Raw genomic sequence first — 21,916 nt, forward strand, 5'->3', positions numbered from 1 at the left:
ATACAGGGTGGGGCAATAACTATTAGCATCACAGATATCTTCGAAACTATAAGGTTCACAGAAATATTTGCTGAAATAAAATTGCACAGTACGAAGGGGGCCATCCGATAGCGATAATAGTTTTTTTGCAGGTGGAGGTACTTGGGACATTTGAAGGTCACCTCCAATTTTTCAAATGGATCGGTATGTTTTTGTTATTGTATCATGATAGAGGAGCTTAAAACGAGTTCAACGACCTATCACATAAGGTCATTGAAGGTCATAGAAAGTACATAAAAGTGATAATTATTTTATCAATGGAAATTTGAATGGCAACATCTACGCTAATTTTATCAAGGATACATTGGGTCTTCTGCTAGAGGAGTTACCTTTGCTTACACGACAAACCATGTGGTATCAACATAATGGATGTCCAGCACATTATTCATTGATTGCACGAAGAGAACTCGATGAAAAATTTCGAAATCCTTGGCGATAATACTTACAGTTTTGGCAGTAAATAAAATTATACGTTTAGTAGGTGTTCGAAATGATGACCATCAGTATCAATGCAACATTGGATTCTTTTTACGATTGATTGACTTGCAAGTCTTACAGTGTCAGAACTTATTGATGTACAGGCTGCAATAATTCTTTGTTGCATGTTGTATAGTGTAGTTGGTACTTCTTTGTACACTTTATCTTTCAGTGTTCCCCATAGAAAGAAATCTAGAGGTGTTAAGTCTGGGGAACGAGCTGGCCACGATATTGGACCGCTGCGTCCAATCCAACGATTTCGAAATTTTTCATCGAGTTCTCTTCGTGCAATCAATGAATAATGTGCTGGACATCCATTATGTTGATACCACATGGTTTGTCGTGTAAGCAAAGGTAACTCCTCTAGCAGAAGACCCAATGTATCCTTGATAAAATTAGCGTAGATGTTGCCATTCAAATTTCCATTGATAAAATAATTATCACTTTTATGTACTTTCTATGACCTTCAATGACCTTATGTGATAGGTCGTTGAACTCGTTTTAAGCTCCTCTATCATGATACAATAACAAAAACATACCGATCCATTTGAAAAATTGGAGGTGACCTTCAAATGTCCCAAGTACCTCCACCTGCAAAAAAACTATTATCGCTATCGGATGGCCCCCTTCGTACTGTGCAATTTTATTTCAGCAAATATTTCTGTGAACCTTATAGTTTCGAAGATATCTGTGGTGCTAATAGTTATTGCCCCACCCTGTATATATATCTTATCTCTATAAAATTCCCCTGTCACAGTGTTTGTTATTCTTATTCTCCGAAACGACTTGACCGATTTATATGAAATTTTTTGTGTATATTCGGTAGGTATGAGAATAGTTTTTCGTATATTTCTTATACCCCTGAGTGATAAGGGTGACCCACCATAATTATTTTTCCTGTAAAAGGATATTAAGAAAAAAGAGAAAAAAAGACAAATGATATGTGCGTATATTCAGACAATGTAAAATTATTTGATGTGAAGTAAGTGGTGATCTTATGTTACCGCTCATGCGCAGTTAGTTCGATATTAAGAAAAAAAGAAAAAAAGACAAATGTTATGTGCGTAGATTTAGATCTATCTATATATTTATTAGCCACAGTAACGCGTGGCCGGGGCACCCCTAGTATATATATGTATATATATATAAATTGAATAATATAAATAATTATCCTAATCAATTTAAATATTTATTAGATCATTGAAATGAACACTCAACTAAGAAAGAAAAGATTACAATAATTTGTAAAATATAATTTTTATTAATTTCATAGATTGTTTTGATCATTGTGCAAACAAACATGTTAAAAATTAACAATATTGCATATATAACGATTGTGTAAGATTTAAATATTTATTAGTAATTTTATAAATTGTTAATGATGATAAGAGAATAATAATTAATCATGTTGAAATGAATAGAGAGCGTAAAAACGACAGAACATTAGTGTGATAATCTTGTCTGATGTGAGAGTATTATTCTCGAACAAAACTATCCTAGGAACTTATCGACATGCCTATCGCCAAAAGACGAGAAGGGTTGGAAGAGGGGGTTGAGGGAGTGGAGGAAAATGTTCGAGTTTCTTAAAAGATATCAAAGTTAAATTCGTTCTTAGGAGAAATCCGACGCCATAGCTTTTATCGAAAAGACGGGGCCAGACAAAAGTGAACGATTAAGATAGGAAGGTAGTACTTCCCTTTTCCATTGTTATGGGGCGTACATAAAGCGTTTTACGCGTCGTTTCGTGCAGACCTATTCGAAGTGAGACCCAAGCAGTCTCGTTCTTCCAAACGTTTCTCCTAACTACAATGCTTTATTTACAGGAATAAAAAAAAAAAAAAAAAGAATAAAAAAAAGTATAAAGAAGAACACAATGAAATAAGAACATAAACTGAAATAATTAGAGAGAAATATTTCAAAAGTAATGTAACATAATAAATTTTAATGATATTATATACCTTTATAACGTCGTTTAACATTTTTAATTATGTGCATTACAAGTTTTATTTTTTTGTTTGCTTATATGCATCGATTCATCGAATACACATTTCGATTTTTAAGAAAATCGAAATTTGAAAAATTTTGTACAAATAAAAGTATCATAATGATCAATTACTATTTTAAAACATTTATCAATGTGATTTAAATTTAAAGATAAAAAATAATTATATTTTTCTCACCAATTCTTTTTTACACCTTAATAAAATAAATCATATATTTTAATTTATAATTTAAATATTATAAATAAATTTATTTGAAATATTTTAAAATAAATAAGTTATTCAAATATCAATTTATTTATTTAAATAAACCGTATATACTTATTTAACTATATTATTGTTAACCATAACCATATTTAAATATAAATAAGTCATATATAATTTCAATATATTTTTAATATTAAGAAAAATTAAATAAATAATATATATTTTTAGTATTAAAAAACAAAAAAAATAATTTACAATTTTTATCTTCCTTTAATTTTAATTTGAAGATATGAAATAGCACAATAAACTTAAATAATGTCTAAAGAAAGTAAAAATATAGAAAAGTAGTAAAAAGATCTAGAAAGGATGTACATACATATATGTGTGTATATATAAAATATATGTACACGTATATATATGTACTTTATACACTTCTTCCTGGATGGAAAATGAAAAAAAAAGATGAAGAAGAAGAAGAAGGAAAACGTGAGAGAGAATTGTTCGAAATCGTGGATGTTACCAACGGACTATGACGAATGAACTCATAACCCCTTTAAAATCTCATGGTATTTTCCTGAGCTTGTTAAAACGTGGTTGGCTTGGTAACGGTATAAAAAGAAAATTATATATATATATAGTTATTTCTAACTGTGAGAGGTAAAACATCGTTTACTGTCTGTTTATAAGAAAGGTGATATTATTTTTCTCTTTATATATGTTCCATTCCCTACCCCGGAGATTATTTTTTAATATTCTACTCTTATTTAAACGTAAAACCTTAACGAAGAAGACGAAGTTACAGTAATAATATTAATAACGTTAATACACGGCGAATAATTAAATCTGTTCATGAATATTCCAATGAAATGAAAATGAAATGTTAGACGACGAGTAGAATACTAAAAGAAAGAAAAGATATAAAAAAAGAAAAAAAATATTGTTCAATTCTTGTAAAAAAAAAAAAAAGAAATGCGTACAATATCCTTTTTAAAGATCAAATTTCAAATATAAATATACAAATATATTAAATACGATTATAATTTTGACAAATAACGTTAACAATTTTTTTTTTTTAAATCAACCGGCATTATTACACTTACAAGTATTTTTAATTATTTAATAAGAAACAGAAAATAATTAATAACGAATGAAAAAAAAAGAAAAAAAAGAAGTAAAAAATAAAAAGAGCTGATAATACAGATAATTAATTTTACTTACGTACAATCTCAGGACGATCTTTTCGAATCAGTTGTTCAGTTGTGTTTCTTTTCCTTTCCTTCAGGATAAAGGTGTGAGTGGGAGATTGAACTGAGAAAGAAAGCGGGGAGGGAGGGGGGGTATGTTGGGTTGTCTGTGATATCACGTGAAACGATGATAGAAGTAGACTGAGAGATCGTCCGAGCACGTAAGACGATAAATCACATGGTGGTGGTGGTGGTGTTGGTTATGGCAGCTTCTGTGAAAAGAGAAAGAGAGAGATAGATATAGATATAGACAAAGAAATAGAGAAAGTTAAGGATGAGTTTAGAAACGTGTGTCTCTATCTATGTATGAGCAACATAACGCTTCTAGTTATGCTATGCTATACTATTACTATACTATGTTATGTTATGCTATGCTATGCTATGCTATGGCTATGGCTATGCAATGGCTATGCTATGCTAGAGTTAAAGGAAAACTCTTGGTCCGTCGTTAACCAAATTGATATCGTTCCTCTCGTAAAGTTTACCTCGTATATACCCCTTCCCCATTCCCCCCTGCACTCCTACCAAACATACAAACAACTTCTGTATATGTATATTTACTTACAACGTATAAGATCGTATATATGCATATGATATATTCAACATACAAGATGTTTCAAAATATATGAGCATAACTTTTGAAGTGTTTTCGATAAATTAAAATATAAACAAAAAGTTCATATATAATATAATACAATTATAAGATAAGATATAATTTTATTTTTTGAAGTAAAAAAGGAGTATAGTAAAGATTGTAATAAGTATTTTAAAAAGAAAAGTAAAAGATATGTATACATTAAAATAAAAATAATCAATGAATTATTGTATAATCCATTTAATATATTTGTTATTATTGTTTGATTTTATATATTAAAAACGAATGTTTTATATAAAAACTCTCTAGGAATAATTTCGTGATTAAAAAGATTCATTAAGATAAAAATAAAAAGAAAAGAAATAGAAGAAAAGAAAAATAAATCAAATATACATACACACACACATACATATATATATATATATATATAAGTAGAAATATATTGCGTCTTTTTGTGATTTTAGTTTGAATAATGCAGAATTGAAAAAAAGAAGAAAAAAAGGTTGGCATGATCGTAGTTTTCAAAGAAAGAAAGAAGTTCTAAATATCGCACACGTGTATATGTATTAATATGTGTATATGGGTATGTGTATATATCGAGCTATGACGTAGACGGTTCGATACTGGGCAGCATTGTTTCCAAATTCCGATTATAAGCGAGCCTCGATTCTGACGAGCTATGTGCCTGACGGCTGTGGTTCCTTTGTGCATGTTGACACAGAACTAAAGCTTTTTCGTTGTATTTAAGAAGAGTGGCAAAAATTACGGATCGATCCAATAACAAAAATAAACTTTTATATATACATATATACATATATATACGAAGAATTTATTTCCATTATTTAAATTTAAAAATAATATTATTGTATTATATTTATTGTGTTGCAATTTCAATGAATCCTTTTATTTAAAAAATATTTAAGTGATGTAAACAGTATATTTAATTGATGGTTTAAAAAATTAATTGAAAAAGAATAATCGATTTTTTGTTAAGCGATTTAAGAAATTTCGAAACAACCACTTATCGAATAATATTGTATGTAATTTCAATAAATCAAACGATCATATTTTTGATTATATTATTTAACTTTTATCGAATATTTTTTTCATTGAAATTGTTAATGATACAATGATAAATTTATAATGAATAAATAAAAATTGAAATAAATCCTAGATGGGTACGTAGAAAATAAAGAAACATAAGCTACACCAAAATTTAAATATACAATCCCTTATTAAAATATTAATATCAACGAATAAAAAAAAAAACAATAATAATATATAACTCAAATGAAATATATATAAAAAAAATATACTATCTACAATTTTTTCTTTATTAAAAATATATATTAATAAATCCTATTAACTTTTTTCCATTATATTTAATCAATCAAGCTCGTGAAAAAAAAGAGAGGTAAAAAAAAAGAAAAAAAGAAAAAACGGAAGTAAAAAAAGATAAAGAAAAAAAAAGGTAAAGACGCGTGATGATTCGTTAAATGGACGCCAAACGTTCCTAGTTCTTATCGAGAATTCGAAGAAGAGGATCGAGGAGGAAATTAGAGAAGAGCAGCTTGCGGAGATGGTGCTAAAATTGCTTTCACGATCGGCCGACGTCCCTTCACTCCACTTTCTCCGCTTCCTCCTCGTTCTCCACACCTAAACCCACACCCACATCCACACCCACTTCCTCCTTTTACTCCTCTTACTCCTCTTACACCTTTACCATCATCCTATCCTCTTATATTCCTCTTTACTCTCCTTCTATTCCAACTTCGTGGATCCTTTATCGTTTGACTCCTGCTAAACCTAACACAGAGGTTTTAACTAATGGCTACTCTACTTCCAAATAATTCGTAATTCACGATCAAATTATCAACCTCTAAAATGCAATCTTAAGAATCTCTATGAAAATCTACACCAATTGCGATTTTAATTCATATGTATTCTTGACGAATATTCACTGTCATAATTCAACGTTTTATAAAACATAAGAAATATTATTAAACAAAATTTCTTTGATGAATATTATTATTAATAAGTCGTTTAGCACTTAATTTTAAGAAACGAACAAATATATTATTGTTCGTTATTTCATTGGTAATATCAAATTTTGTAAGTTTTAACCGATAGAGTTATAAACAATTGAAATGAAAAATCAAACTAAATCAATATTGAAAATTGCTAAATTCAACATTATTAATACAAAACTCGAAATAAATTTTATTTAAATCTAGTAATACATTAAGTCAGTTCTGATGTATAAAAAAAGAAAAACAACAGATATTTAAATCAACATTCAAATTTACTTTTGAAACAAAATATATTGCATTTTAATTAAACACTAAACAATTGTTGCGATCAATTTGCTTAAATCTTACCTAAAAGAAATACTTTAATAATACCATTTAAATAAATAAATTCTTACAGTTAACTAAAATAAAGTATAAAACAATTTGCTTCATGAATGAACACGAACCAATGTAGAAATAAATATATCTAACAAACAAGAAATGTTTTGTCAAAATAAGAACAAGAAGAATAAGAAAAAGAAGGAAGAATTTAAACGATGATATAATATGTCTCTCGTTTAAGGAGTCACGCGAAGATCGTTTGATTAAATTTGAAAGTGAACGAATAGAGTAAGATAGATCGATACTGTTCTGACCTCACCTCACTCAACACGACACACGACGAGTAGTGAGTGAGTGTGTCCAACTATACTGAAGTACTACTCTCTGTGTACCAGCTCGTGGTCACCCCCTTTACCACCCTTAAACTCCCAACCCCATACCACCCAACCTTACCTTTACTCTCACTCTTTCTCTCTCTCTGTCTCTCTTTAGCTGTGTCGACAATCTCATGCATTATGGGTATCCTCGAAAGCCTTCAGGGTCTGGCTGGGATATGGAAAGGAGTGAAGCTAACACACAGACTGAACTCCCTTGTCCCTTTGTGGACGATGCTAGGCGGTGTTTGGCCTTTAGCAGCCTGTTTGCCTAACCCTATATGCCCAGCTTGTCTTACACGTTTCGATTTGGACGACAAGCGAAGAAGACATCCGATAAGTATCGATATCGTCTCTAGGTCTTTGACCTTTAACTGATATTACCTACTTCACTCTCTATCTCTATCTTTCTCTCTATTTGTCTGATTATCTTTCTCTTGTACTATGTATCTTTCGTCTTTAATTAATTTAGGTATATTAGATTATACGTATATTTGATTACTCAACTTAATTGAGAAATTTGAGTTAATTTCAAAAGGAAACTCTTCGTTAACAGTAGGTACTTAATTAAATATATATATATATATATTTATTTATAATTTAATTGGTTGTTTTTCTTTTCTTTTTTTTTGGGGGGGGGGGGAGATATGGCTGGTTAGTTGGATTTTGTTGCAAAAGGTTAGACGAAAGTTGGAAATATGAAATGGTGTGGTTGCTGTGGTTAAAAGGTAATTTGAGTATCTGTTTTATTTCAATAATTAAATATAGGTATGATATTATATACGCGTGATTATATATTATTCTAAAATAATATATATAGTTAAGGTGAATTAAGAGAAAGTTTTAGTTATTAGGATTAATTTTGTGCTTGAATTTATACGATTTTTTAATTTTTTTAATTTTTAATATAAGTTGCATTTTTATTAAAGTTAAAAGTATCGTGAAAAATGATGGATTCATTTACGCAAAAAAAAAAAAAAAATTCGTTTTACCATTATTTCAACTTAAATTCCATATTTTATTTGAAAAATAAATTTTGATTTTTCACGATTCGTTTCAATGATTTCGATTCTATTTATTAACACCGAATAAGAAGCAACTATTTCGATGAGCATTAACTGTTATTTATGTATACGTGTGTTTGAATTGCGACCACGATGAATTCTCGAGAAAGTGAGGAAAATTTCGTCGATCTAGTTCCGAGTTTAAAGGTTCTAGGGAAATACTTTGTGTGTGTGTGTGCAAAGACTGTCAAATGATATTCATGATAATTTGAAAAGTTTCTTCGTATTTATATACTTCGGTAGAATATATTAGCAATAATAGAAACTAGACTATATTGAAACAAATTACAAAAAGAAATAAATAAACAAAACAAAATATTTCCAATGCTTAACTATATTTTAAACTAATTAACAAAAAATTATTATATTAACTCATCCGAAAGAATTGATCGAATGTAAAAAAAACGAATGAACAAGATAATTTAAATTTGTCATTAGAAAATGTTAACTAAATCCTATTCGTGGTTGTCAAGTTAAATATAATTTTTAAATAAATAAATAAATAAATTTATCGTAAGAATTTTTAATTTTCTCTTTTTTTTTCTTTCAATTAAATTTGCGTATTATTTAACTATTGAATTATTTTTGAAACGTTTTACATGCAAATCTTCACGCAATTTTTATTTTTCTGTATTAGAAGAAACAATAATAATATTTAATATTTTCATTTTATAATAATATAACAAAACAAATTTGTAAAATTTTTCAAACAAACAAACAAATAAATAAGTGCATTTTATTTTTATAATGACGAACGATTAAAAGATAGAAATTGATGAATGTACAAATAGATTAATTAAGAACAAAGAGAATGATCGAGATAATTTAGTGGATTCTGGTAAGTATAGGGAAATATTGTTGAAACAGGATGGACATGCTCGTTGGCAATGTTGTTTGTCGTTATCGACAAAACGGTAATTGTTTGAATGCACAATCCTATTTGCTAAGCAATCGGACACCGTCCGCAGTTTGTATAATTTCCGTAAAGTTCGGCAGGCTTGTGGCGACGGTCGGCTTTCGAACAGCTCGAAAACTCGTCGTTTCAGTTTTCAGGGTCGTCAGAGATAGAACTACACATACATTCATATACACGAATACTCATTTACACGTATAGAAGTAGTAGAAGAAACAAAGAGCAGTACCGTCAAAGTAAGGTGGTATTTATCCTCTTAAAAGATGACTGATAAGTTTAGTATATATATATATGTATAATAACATTATAACGTTAAGACTTAAGTATTTTAACCTTTTAAAGGGTTTCTAACAAATATGTACCCCTGTTTGATTTATTTTTTATTTATAATTTTTTTTAAACAAATTTCTATACTAATTTATTTACATAGATATTTTTAATTTTATTTATTATTATTATTATTATATTTGTTCAATATTCATGCTTGATTTGGTTAAGCTTTTATTTATCATTGTATTCGTTTTATTTTAACAAAAATTTATTTATATTTCTATATTTGTATATTATTTATATTTTATTTTTGTTTATTACAAAATTAAAAGTACTATATTCCTTTAATTATCTTTGATTTATTTATATAACCGCATTCGTTTGAGATTTTTATTATGGATTATTTTTAGAACTAGAAAACAGTTTGTAAACATTTAATTTTCATAATTCAGATCACTTTAATGTTTTATAATTACGATGAAAGTATATTTATCGATTACTTTATTTTTGTAACACGAATAATTATATATAGAAGTGAGGGTAATATCTTACTATGATTAGGCGTGTAACGTATAATAGGACACAGATCGATGATGAATGATCTTTTTCTTACGTGTTAATTAACTAATGCTACTTCATTCTACTTCATTTTACGCAACATGTTTTCTTTCGTATAATAATAAGTTGTATCCGTCTATTTGTCTTACAGTATAATAAAATTTGTAAAAATTACATCGTTTCAATATTAATCAAGTAATATTGGAATATCGATAATCGATATTTTATAAAAAAAAAAGTTGCACTAAAAATTATTAATCATGATTGATGAGAAAATGTGCAGTAAAACTTACTACGAAAAAAATTTTCCTTTATATTATATTTTTTCTTTTAAAAGATAAAATAAAATTAAACGTAACATTGCAATAAATTGTTATGAATCATATTTTTAAGAATACGATCGAAATTTTTGTAGAAAAAAAAAATGAGGAAGAAAAATTAAATGAATAAAAAATAAGTCAAGTATTAAACGTATATCAACGTATGGATAAAAATATAAATCAAAGAAAAATAAAAAAGAATATACGGATAATCCATACATTTATAAATGGATACACCATAGAAGATAGAAGCTTATATTACCGAGAAAAAAAATGAAATCGACCGTATATGGGACCGTTAACTATTATTACAAATAGAGCGTTATGCGTGTTCCTATGATCACTTATGTACTCATGTATGTGTATATAATAGTAATAGTAGTAGTTATATGGTTGTTCCACCATATTCGTGCCATCTTCTTCTTCGTTATTGTTTTTTTCTTTTATCTATTTTTCCTTTTAGATCCTTTTTTTCATTTTTTTTTTTTTTTTATTATTTCTTCTCTGTACTACTATGGCCATTACGGAGAAGCACAAAGTAAGCTGTGCGTGTTATAGAAGGGTAAGAGGAGTGAAAGAAAGAGTAAGAGAGACTACGAGAGAGAAAAGAGAGAGAGAGAGAGAGAGAGAGAGAGAGAGAGAGAGAAAGGGTGGCCGGTGTTTATCGATCCTCTGAGGCATATACTCGCTAGCCAATGACCGGATATCATTGAAATACGTGCTATTTTTATAAGCAACAAAGGCCAACGACCTACCTAGTAAACGTATCGAGAATTCCGATCAGGTAATAAAAACAAAAACAAAATGAAAATAAAAATAAAAATACAAAAAGAAGAAGATAATATGAAAAAGTTGGTTGGACAAAGGAAAAGAGGGTAGGTGAAAATTTTTGTGTTGAAAATCAATTCGTACGATCTATCGATATCGTTTAAATCTCGTTGAAAAGATTACTCGTTTAAAATGAATCATCATCTTATCGTGTTAGTATTCAACAAAAATGAAAAAGAAGGTAAAGCAAAAAAGAAGCAACATTAAACGTAATGAAAACTCTGATTACGTAATAAAAAAAAAGAAAGAAGAAAGAGAGGAAGAAAAGAGGGCTGGGAAAAAAGTTTAAGATGAAAATTTTGTAAAAATTGGGTCAGCCATATCGGTTAGTTTAATCTCGATAATATTACTCAATTATCTGAAAGAATGGAATAATCTTATCATTAAATTATTTTCTCTTTTTTTGTTGTTATACATAAAAAAATAGAAAAAAAGATTTAAAACCTAACAAAAAAAGCTCTGATCGAGTAATTGAAAAGAAATGAGAGAAGAAAAAGCTGAAGTTTTTAGAAAATCTGTATCGAATAAAATCGATTACTTTAATCTAAAATAATAAAATTACATTTTATGTCAGTTATCTGAAAATACGAATGAATAATCTTCTCGTATATATATACATATATACTCTTATCTATTGTGTTCACAGAAAAAAGGAGTAAGAATTGTCTCCCGTTTCTTATCCTTTATCGAATGTGAAATTCTTGATGATTGGATTTCGATATCGTCGCCAATTTCCGATAACAGGGGTATGTGGATTCATTTTGAAAATGAATCTAATTATGTTCTTCAAGTGTCACTGGTCTCCTTATCGAGCAACTAGAGAAGATGGTTGAAAGGTCAAAAACCTTGGCTTATTAACCGACAGGGAAGAAGATGCTCTTTCACCGATTTAATCTGCTTACCGAGTAATACCGTATAATTTCGGGATGGTCCTTGCACGACGTAAATGAGACTCTAATGGAGAACGACGGAGAGAAAGATAGAGACAATAAGAGAGAGAGAGATAGAGGAGAGAGAAGAGAGAGACCTTTAACGAGAAGCCACAGTACGAGAACAGGCAATTGTGTTCATGGAACAATGCACGATGCCAACGAAGAGTATTAGCTTTGTTATCATTCGTGATTTCGTGAGAGACGAGATCGTTTATTCTATATACATATACATATGTATATATATATATATATATATATATATATATATATGTGTGTGTGTGTGTGTGTATATATATATATATACGCATGTATGTAAGTGTATAAGTATCCTACGTGTGTATTATTATACAAAACCAAATCAACCACATATTCCATTTTTGGCTAATATAATATATATATATATATATATATATATATATATATATATATATATATATATATGTTTATTTTTTTTATATGTATATATATATATGTGTTTATTTTTTTCTTCTGTCTCTCTCTTTTTATTTTTTGAGCGGACGCGTGTAGTAGCACTTTGTTTCCTGTTGTAAAAGAAGCGACGAAATGAAAGATCGAAAGAAAGAGTGAGAAAAAGAGAAAGAAAGAGTGAGAAAAAGAGAGAGAGAGAGAGAGAAAGAGAGAGAGAGAGAGAGAGAGGAGAGTTAGGACCATGAGAGAGTGTCGACGCATAACCCTCCTCCATTTCCGGGCGAAGAAGGTTTTATGCGTGCCATTATTTTTATGCAATGGAGGATGAATAATGCCTCGAGTTTTTTCTTTCAACAGAACAACCATAGCTACTACCCACCGACACCAGCATCCAACACCAGTACTAATACTACCATCAACAAGGTAGGATGTCCTAGGACACCCTCTTTCTCTTACCAATGTTTCTTTTATATATATATATATATTGTTTTTTATATATTTTTTTCACCCCGAGGGTAACTCTACTAAACAACCACCATCAGCTATGGTGTCCTGGAACACCCTACTCTTTTTCTCGTTTTTTTGCCAACGTCTCTGGTATTTATATACACATTTATGTATTATATTATTTATTTTTTTACTTTCAGAAATGACGCCTCTACTTACCAAGTAACCACCATTAACTACGGTGTTCTAGGATACCTTTCTTTTTTTTTTTTCTTTTCTTTTTTACTTTCTTCTCTTTTTCTCTTTCTTTTACTAATGCTTCATAGAATATATATTTTTTATTTTTATTTTTCTTTTTTCACCAATATAATGACTCTACTTACAAAGCAATAACCATTATCTATATTGTGTCTTATATATTTATATATACTTTTTCTTATTTATCTTTCCAACCCCTAAGTTAATTCTATTTACTATGTAACCACTATCAACTATGATATCTTAGAACGTCTAGCATCTTGTTATATATATTTTATTATATTTTATAACATAAATATGAAATTGAAATTTAATCTCTTGAAAGTTTGCTTTTATTTCTACTATGAAAATACTATTACAATTATTCTGTTTTATTTTTTTCTTTATTTTGAAAACAAATATTTTATTAGTCGTGCTATGCTATTAGATCTAATCTATTCATCAAATGTTAATTTTATACTTTAATTATTATTATTTTTTTGTTGTGAATTCTTATATTAACTGGTTAAAGGTACATATTTAATTCTGTCATATTTCATATTTTATCTGATCAGTATAATTATTTATTGATTTAACTCGATATTTCCTATATTATATGTGCCCATAATTATGAGAGTGATCTAAGATAAGTTAAAATTAAAAAAAAATAAGTTTATCAGTTATTTCATATCACATTATTTCAAACTAAATTAATTCAATATAATTTTCACGATATTGTCAAAAATGAACCATTAGAGATAGTGTTTGTTATTACAATATTGTATAAATTCATTTAATGTTCAAATGTAATTCTTTAAATATCTTAAAACAAAAGATAAATGATTTAGACCACTTTCTTAATTATGGGCACTTATAATAGTTATATTATTATTAAATTATATATCAGTTCGTGGGTAAACAGAATTCACGTTTTTAACAGTAACATATAAGCATTTATACACACACGTACACACACATTGTAAATGTCTATAATATATATCTTCATTTTACTTTTTTTTATTTCCAGGGTAACTCAACTTACCAAGTAACCACCAAGAGCCCGTAATTCGTAAGTCCTGTCACCCGTTCCCATCACGTTAAGGAAGTACCACCTAACACGAGCTATCTTCTACAAGGTGTATCTTCCTACCTACCTACCTATCTACCAACCTACCCAAGTTACCCTTTCTTAGGGTTACTTGTGCTATGTAGGTGTTCCTTTTTACTTGCCAGTTCTCGAAGAAACTTTGATTATTACCTGAGCTTGCTACTTTTCACGTTAAAGTCTTTCCTCGGTACCTTAATTAATTTACATTAAGAGACTTCCTACCCTTCCACTTTTTAACCATCCCACCCCAATCCTTAACCTACTCTCTTCTTTTCTTTCTTTTCATTTCATTGTTCTCTTCTTCTTTTTTTATATATACCTGTGTATATATAGAATATAAGTTAGAGGAAGTATCGCGTGATCGTTGAAGGGATAGGGCCGGTAACTTTGGTTGTGAAATTTTCGTGAGAGATTGATGCCAAGAATTTCAGTGAAGTACAAAACGATAAAACTTTTCATTTAATTTTCGTTTTTTTTCTATTTCTTTTCTCTCTCTCTCTCTCTCTCCTTTTTCTCGTTCTTTTTTCTTACGTTAAAACCTGACGAAATGACAGCGCTTATTATGGGGAATAAAATGTAAAAATTCTCGAGTGGTTGAACGTTTCGGGAAACGCAATATGCAAATGCGTTGAATTTTTTTCTAAAAAAAGTAGAAAGAGAGAGAGAGAGAGAGAGAGATAAAAGAAAGGTAGATAGTTGATAGTAAAATAGGAAAGAATTAGAAGATAATAAAAGTAAGTCTGTTATCAACTGTGAATATAAAAATAAAATTTAAAAAAACACATAAAAAGAAAGAGAGATATAGAGTGAGTTGAATTATTAATAAAGAGAAATATTGTATTTATTAAATTCGTAATTAATTGGACGGAAAGAATACAATCAAAATAAATAACAAACAAAGTGAGTGTGTGTGTGTGAGAAAGAAAGTATTGCGTATGTATATATTAGATAAATAATTAAAAATAAAAATAATAAAGTAATAAAAGGATTGATAATAACATAACATTAAGTCCCTAATTAACTCTGAAAATTGATAGTTACTGAAAGATATTAAGAACGAAAAAAAAAAGAATAAAGAGATTCAATTTTAACGAAGAGAAATATATAGCGTATTGTTCGTGTATTGATAAAAATATTATTATCATTGATTATTTCGAAAGACTGGAATTTAAATTAATAAAATAAAAAAGGAAGTATATGTAATAAAAGAGGATGATAGAAAGAAACAATCGTTCGTTTAATATGAAAAAGAAAAGAGAAAATAAAACAAAAGAAATAGAAATTACAAAACCGATAAAATAGAAAAGAAAAAAAAGATAGAAAAGGTTGATAATAAATTCGTAATTAACGAAAGTCAATTGAAACTTCATTGAAAAGGAAAGGATACCAAAAAGAGATTTTTGTAGATTTTAAAATAATTAAAAAATATTGTACAGAAGCATTGTTTGAAGAATATTAATTGCAAAAAAATTTTTAATTAATACATAAACGAAGAATTATTAAATTCGCATACAAAAATAAATAAATATATATATATATAGATACATATAATAGAAAAGTAATATAACGATTGGACAAAAAATACAATTTGGATTTTTTGGAACGAAGTGAAAACATACACGCGATGATAAAAATAAAAAATAAAATAAAAAAGTAGCTTTCAGCGGTTAGCTTTCAGAAGCCAATCACATTTGTGCGCCTAATCATACTTTCATTTGATCTGATAGAACACGCAAAAACGATTTTAATTGCTACGTGAATCGGATTCGATGACGTTCGTGACTTTAGCTTTCTTTACTTCCTTCCTCCCTCCTTTCCCCCTTCGATGTAATATGATATTCGAATGTCCCTCGTGATAATTACACGTTCTCTCTTTTTCTGTCTATCTCTCTCTCTCTCTCTCTCTCTCTCTCTCTCTCTTTCTCTCATCCTAGTTGTCGACATTTATTGCGACAGGAGGGGGATGGGGGTGAATGCTAACGATATACGCGTGTGTGTCCTCCTTCCCTCAACCCCAGTCCAGAACCAGTCCCTCACCCTCTGTCGTTACGCTTGCGCTTGCGTGAAAATTCCCACCCGAAGCTGCCAATTTTATTCGTATTATCTCTCTCACTGGATGATATTGGCACGCGAATTTTCTAACCAACTACAACACGACGACGACAATGAAACCGATTCGATGAAATTTAATGTCACGTTCGTTTTTTGTTGTTATCCTTTTTTTTTTTTTTATTTTCCCCGAAACGTTTTATTTAAATATAACCTACCGATTGGAATTACATTTCTTGTTTTTGTTTTTATATATATATATTTTTTTATTTTTCTTTTTGTTTTAAAAAAACAACATTCCCGCAATTCGTTGTAAGAGAAAATAACTCGTATTTACATTTTATTTGTTTTTTTTTTTGGTTTTGTTGTTGTTGTTGTTGTTGCGTTCCAATATCGCGCCGATTGGAACGTAATCTTTTTTTCTCTCTCTCGATTTTTTTTTTCAAACATTTAAATCTGACTTGGAAAAAAAAAAACGTGTTTTTTTATGCTCGTGTTCTTTTTCTTGTTTCTTTTTTTCTCGTTTTATTTTTCTTTTATTAGGGTAAGTTGTGTAAAAATATCTTTGTAAGTTATTAAACATTTGTCGATTAGAAATCGTTGATTGTAAAAATATTATAGAAGTGATATGATTGTTTTTTAATTAACAAATAAATTCGATAATTGTGTGTATTTAACTATTTAAAACAAATGTATCAGGATTGACGCGTTAATTATTTTTTTCTTAAGAATAACAAAAAATTAATAAAGTCAACCCCCTGCAAACGATTAATTTAAATCAAGATTAAAATACTCACGATAAATAAATTCAATGCTAACATTTTCATTAAACGTTAAAATAAATGAAACAGAATTTGATTTGATTGTTTAGTGCGTTTCTGACGTTTAGAATTTCCCTAAAAGCGTACGTTAATTAGAAACTGAAGTAAATGGTATATAAAGAGAAAAGAGAATGTCGCAATGTAATTAACACTCGAGGTAGTAAAAAAACAAAAAAAAAGAATTAAAAAAAAAATAATAAATTCAAAAAGAAAAAAGGAACAAAAATAAAGTACAAAATAAAGGAAAATAAAATGAAATGAAAAAAAAGTATTGTCAAAGTTAACCGATAAATGAACTTCAACTATGAACATTGAACGTTACGAACGAAAGTAAATTATACACTCGTATAGAGAAGACACGTGTTAGGTGAATAATTTGTAATTATATTATACATTTCGTGATTTCAATTAGTTTATTTTATCAAGTTCTATCTCTCTCTCTTTCTCTAATTCTCTATTTTTCATCCTATTTTTTATTTTCTTCCTGTTTCTCTCTCTCTCTCTTTCTATTTCTCTTTTTATTTTTTATTTCATTCGAATATCTAACGATTTCCACGATCTCAATCACGAGGTCATAAATTTTTACGTACGTAAATAAAAATAAAACACACGTAAACAAAGTTACTCGATCGAAACGTGAAATTGACGTTAACCTGACTCCCTTCCTCCTTCACTCTTTCTCTTTCTCTCACTCTCTTCTATTTCTCTTTCTTTTTTTTCTATTTTATTTGAAAATAAATATACTCTCTTGTGAACCCCCATTCGTTCTTGCACACCGCAATCCCGTAGCTAACACCAACCCACGTTACCAAACATCATCGAACCATGCATGGGTTGATATACATCCCCTACTACTACTACGAATGAAATAGTAAATGAGAGTTTAGGGCAATTTCATCGGCCAGCAATGGCGATGAATTTTCATCCATTCTTCTCGGTTAACATAAGTTTCTAACAGGCAAGAGAGAAGAGAGAACCTACTGTGCAAATATGACCGAAGTTCAGCCAGTTCGAAGAACTCCTGTAGGAGAGGCACTAACGTTCTTCTCTCTTTCTCTTTCTCTAAAACACACATATGATCATACACACATACACGAACCAACATTTATTCATTCTCTCTTTCTTCCTTTCTCTTAGGTTTACTTTAATATATATACTCACACATACATTTATTCATTCTCTTTCTCTCATATTATCTCATATTCTCTTGTTCACTCTAATACATACATAAAGCACACATACCTACACATATTTATTCATACATACACCCTTACTTTTATATTCTCTTGTTCACATAGGCACATACACAGACATATTTATTCATACTCTCTCTCTCACTCTCTTTTATTCTCTCTAATGCACATAATATATACACACACACACAAACATTTATTCATTCTTACTCTCTCTTGCACATTTTAGTAAACGCACTCAAACACACATATTTATTCATTTTCTCTCTCTTACTTTATCTTTCTCTTTTTACTGTCTCTCCCTCTCTTGTTCTCTTACTTAAAGCAGCCAACGAAGACTGCTCCGCCGCGAGTTTGTCTTTGGTATTAACGGGTTTTGGTATAGAGACTTGCACTATGCTCGGCTTAGTACCATAAATTCTCCACCATGGCAGACTCCCGTTAATATTGCCCGGAAAGCGGAAAGCGGTTTACGAAACCCTCTAAACCGTCTCCTACCCACCACCTATGCTAGCCCTCACCATTCTCTCTCTCTCTCTCTCTCTCTTTAACTATCCCTTTCTCTCTCTCTCTTTCTTTCTATTTCCTATCCCTCTCTATACCTACTATCCCTCTTTTACCTCTTCCCATTTAACTCTCACGGTACCCTTAAAACCAACACTTCGTTCTATGTACCATCTCGCGTTACCCTTTTACAACCAAATCCACTCTATTTTCAATGGATCGTTCACAACTTACGACTCGAGTACCGTTTTCTGCTTTATACTTTCTACGTGACCTTGAATATATATTTAATATACTAATATACATAGTACATAGTTGGTATATACATACGTAGGTATCATCAGGTATACATCTAATCAGAAAGATTTGAAATTAATCTATGCTAATATTCTTTGTTAATAGGGTTTATCAATTTATTATTTTAATTAAATATTTTTCATCTATTTTATATATTTCATTTTTATATTCTATAATATATGTAATTCGTTTGTTCTCTCGTTGATATACTCATACATAAAATCAGGAAGAGATTTGAAATTAATTTATGTTTATCTATATGCGTACCTTATTTTATCACGTTTATCAATTTTTTTTTTAATTAAATATTTTTATTCTTTTTTATTTTTAAGTTTTTAAATTATCTTTTATATTTTCTTTTTTTACTTTTTTTTACCTTATTATGAAAGATTGTGTTAATTGCTTGTTTTTTGATTGGTACACATAGCTTTGAATAAGTCGTATTTAATATTCATTTATATTTGATGAATAATTTTCGATGAAATACTTTTAATCGTTTATTTCAAATGATTGACTTTTTTCGTTTTTATTTTCTTTTCTTCTATTTTCTTTTCTTCTTCTAACAAAAGATCTTTACGTTTGTTCTCTAAATCGGGAAGAAATACAACGTAAAGTTTGATAGGTATCACGTGTTCGATGCTTTCTCAAAGCTTGAAAACTTTCCAAAAGTGACTCTCGTTCTACTATCCTTTCTTATAAGTATTACAAACACACACACACTCATGCACGCACACAAGTAGATAAGTAAGTACGTATGTTCGTTCGTATTAAAACGAAAAAGGGAAGAAAGGGGGTAGGAGAATAAAGATGGTGGAAAAACAGAGAGGACTGCAAGAGTTAAAGGAAACTTTGGTCTACTGAAATTTTCGAGTTGAGATTTCCCGAGCTAGAATCGTCCTCATTGGAGTAAATGTGTGTATTTGTGAGACTGTGTGTATAAATATATATCTATGTGTGTGTGTAACTGGTACTTTTGAAAACGTTCAATTATCTTTCGAACGACTTTAAGAAGTAAAAGTTTTCTTAAAAGTGATTGATATTTTTGTTAAATGTTTTTTTAAATTATCTTATCTTTTAATTTTTTTTTAAATTATATGTCAGACATAAAAAAATATTGCTTATTATACCAGTATAATTATTGAATATTTAAATAAACGTTAGATCTATGATAAATTAAACGAAATATCAGGAATATGTGTTTTTAAACGAATAACAAAATTCATTTCTTTATTGGACGATTTTCGATTCAGTATTGAATTAAATGTCCTCGGTATAAACCGAGAAAAGATAACAAAGACGTAAAAGTAAGCGGAAAAGTCAGATAAAATATACAACGAATATACGTAAAACGTGTTGTATGCCAATTTTATAGTTTTTTTTTATTTACAAAGAACCAATCCAAGTCTCGCGTAGGACAAATAAATACGATAAAAAATCATACAGTTAATAATTTCCATATTTTTATTCCCCCACATAAAAAAAAGAAACTCGATTGTGCATCGAACGCGATTCCAAATATTGTCTAAGGAATAAAAAAAATTCAAAAGAGAAATAAAGTGGATAAGAGAAATTTGCAAGAAAATAAAATGTCGACCGAATGAAACTAAAAGTAAAATAAAAAAAATATAACAATAATAATAACAATAGAAATAAAATATTTATAAAAAAAAAAAACAAGAAACATTTATTGAAAAAGTGTGATCGGTGTAACAGAGAAAAAATGGTTCGTTAAAATAGTTGAACATTAAAAAAAAAAAAAAAAAAAAACAATCGGAATACTTCGTGCTCGAAGTTAATTTTGTTCGTAATTCGATTGAACGAGATATATCTCTCTTTTTTTTTCCAAATTTCGATGGATCGATAAGTCGTTCGTATCGTTGATCATACGAATTTGAATAGAAAGAGAGAGATAGAGAGAGAGGGAATTGATGGAATCGACGGAATCGGTTTACACAAAAGCATACAGACAGACAGAGACAGAGAGAGAGAGAGAGAGAGAGAGAGTCTGAACAGTATAGCAAAGTAACAATAGCAACATCATTCCTCTCTCTCTCTCTCTCTCTCTCTTTCTCTTTCTCTCAGTATCTCCCATTTCAATGTTTCAGAAAGCCCTTTCGCGAGCTTCAGTTTCCTCGTCCGGTCTTGTCTAGTTCACAAGGTGTAGCCTCAAGCTGTGACAAATCTGGAAGCACTGTTAGAAAAGGAAACGAAGCTAGAAATACGGGATATATCAGAAAAATGGAGAAAGAGAAAGGAAAGAGACAAAAAAAAAAAGAAAGAAATAAAGGAAAGAGAAAGCAAAAACAGCATGTAGGAAAAAAGACAGAGAAAGGAATAGTTGCAAAAAGGAAAGAAAGAGAGAGATGGGAGAATAGTTGGTGAAATAAAAAGAGAGAAAGAAAGGTATAGTAGTAGTTACAAAGAGTAAGAGAAAGAGATAGAAGAATAATAGTAGTAGCAAAGAGAAATAGTGAGTGAGATAGATAGAGAAAGAGGAATAGTGGTAGTTGCAATGAGTAAAAGAGAGATAGATAGAAATAATAGTAGTTGCTAAGAGCAAGGGAGAAATAGAGAGGAATGGCTGTAAAGAGCAAATGATAAAGAGAGAGAGAGAGAAAGAATGAAAATAGATATAAAGAGAAAGAGAGAAGAATAGAGG

General features: G+C 29.2%; 1 protein-coding gene across 1 annotated transcript in view; it reads right to left on the minus strand.

Annotated features, from left to right (window-relative positions):
* The window catches only part of NLG-5 (neuroligin 5), a 148,557-nt gene that overhangs the window by 49,096 nt on the left and 77,545 nt on the right, over window positions 1-21,916 (minus strand). The window contains 1 exon segment of the mRNA XM_015316048.2: window positions 3,942-4,179. The gene's annotated coding sequence lies outside the window, so the exon portion shown is untranslated.

The sequence above is a fragment of the Polistes dominula genome, unplaced genomic scaffold, assembly GCF_049000335.1.
Source record: "Polistes dominula isolate Pdom_NZ unplaced genomic scaffold, Pdom_raw_medaka contig_373, whole genome shotgun sequence".
Classification (NCBI taxonomy): Eukaryota; Metazoa; Arthropoda; class Insecta; order Hymenoptera; family Vespidae; genus Polistes; species Polistes dominula.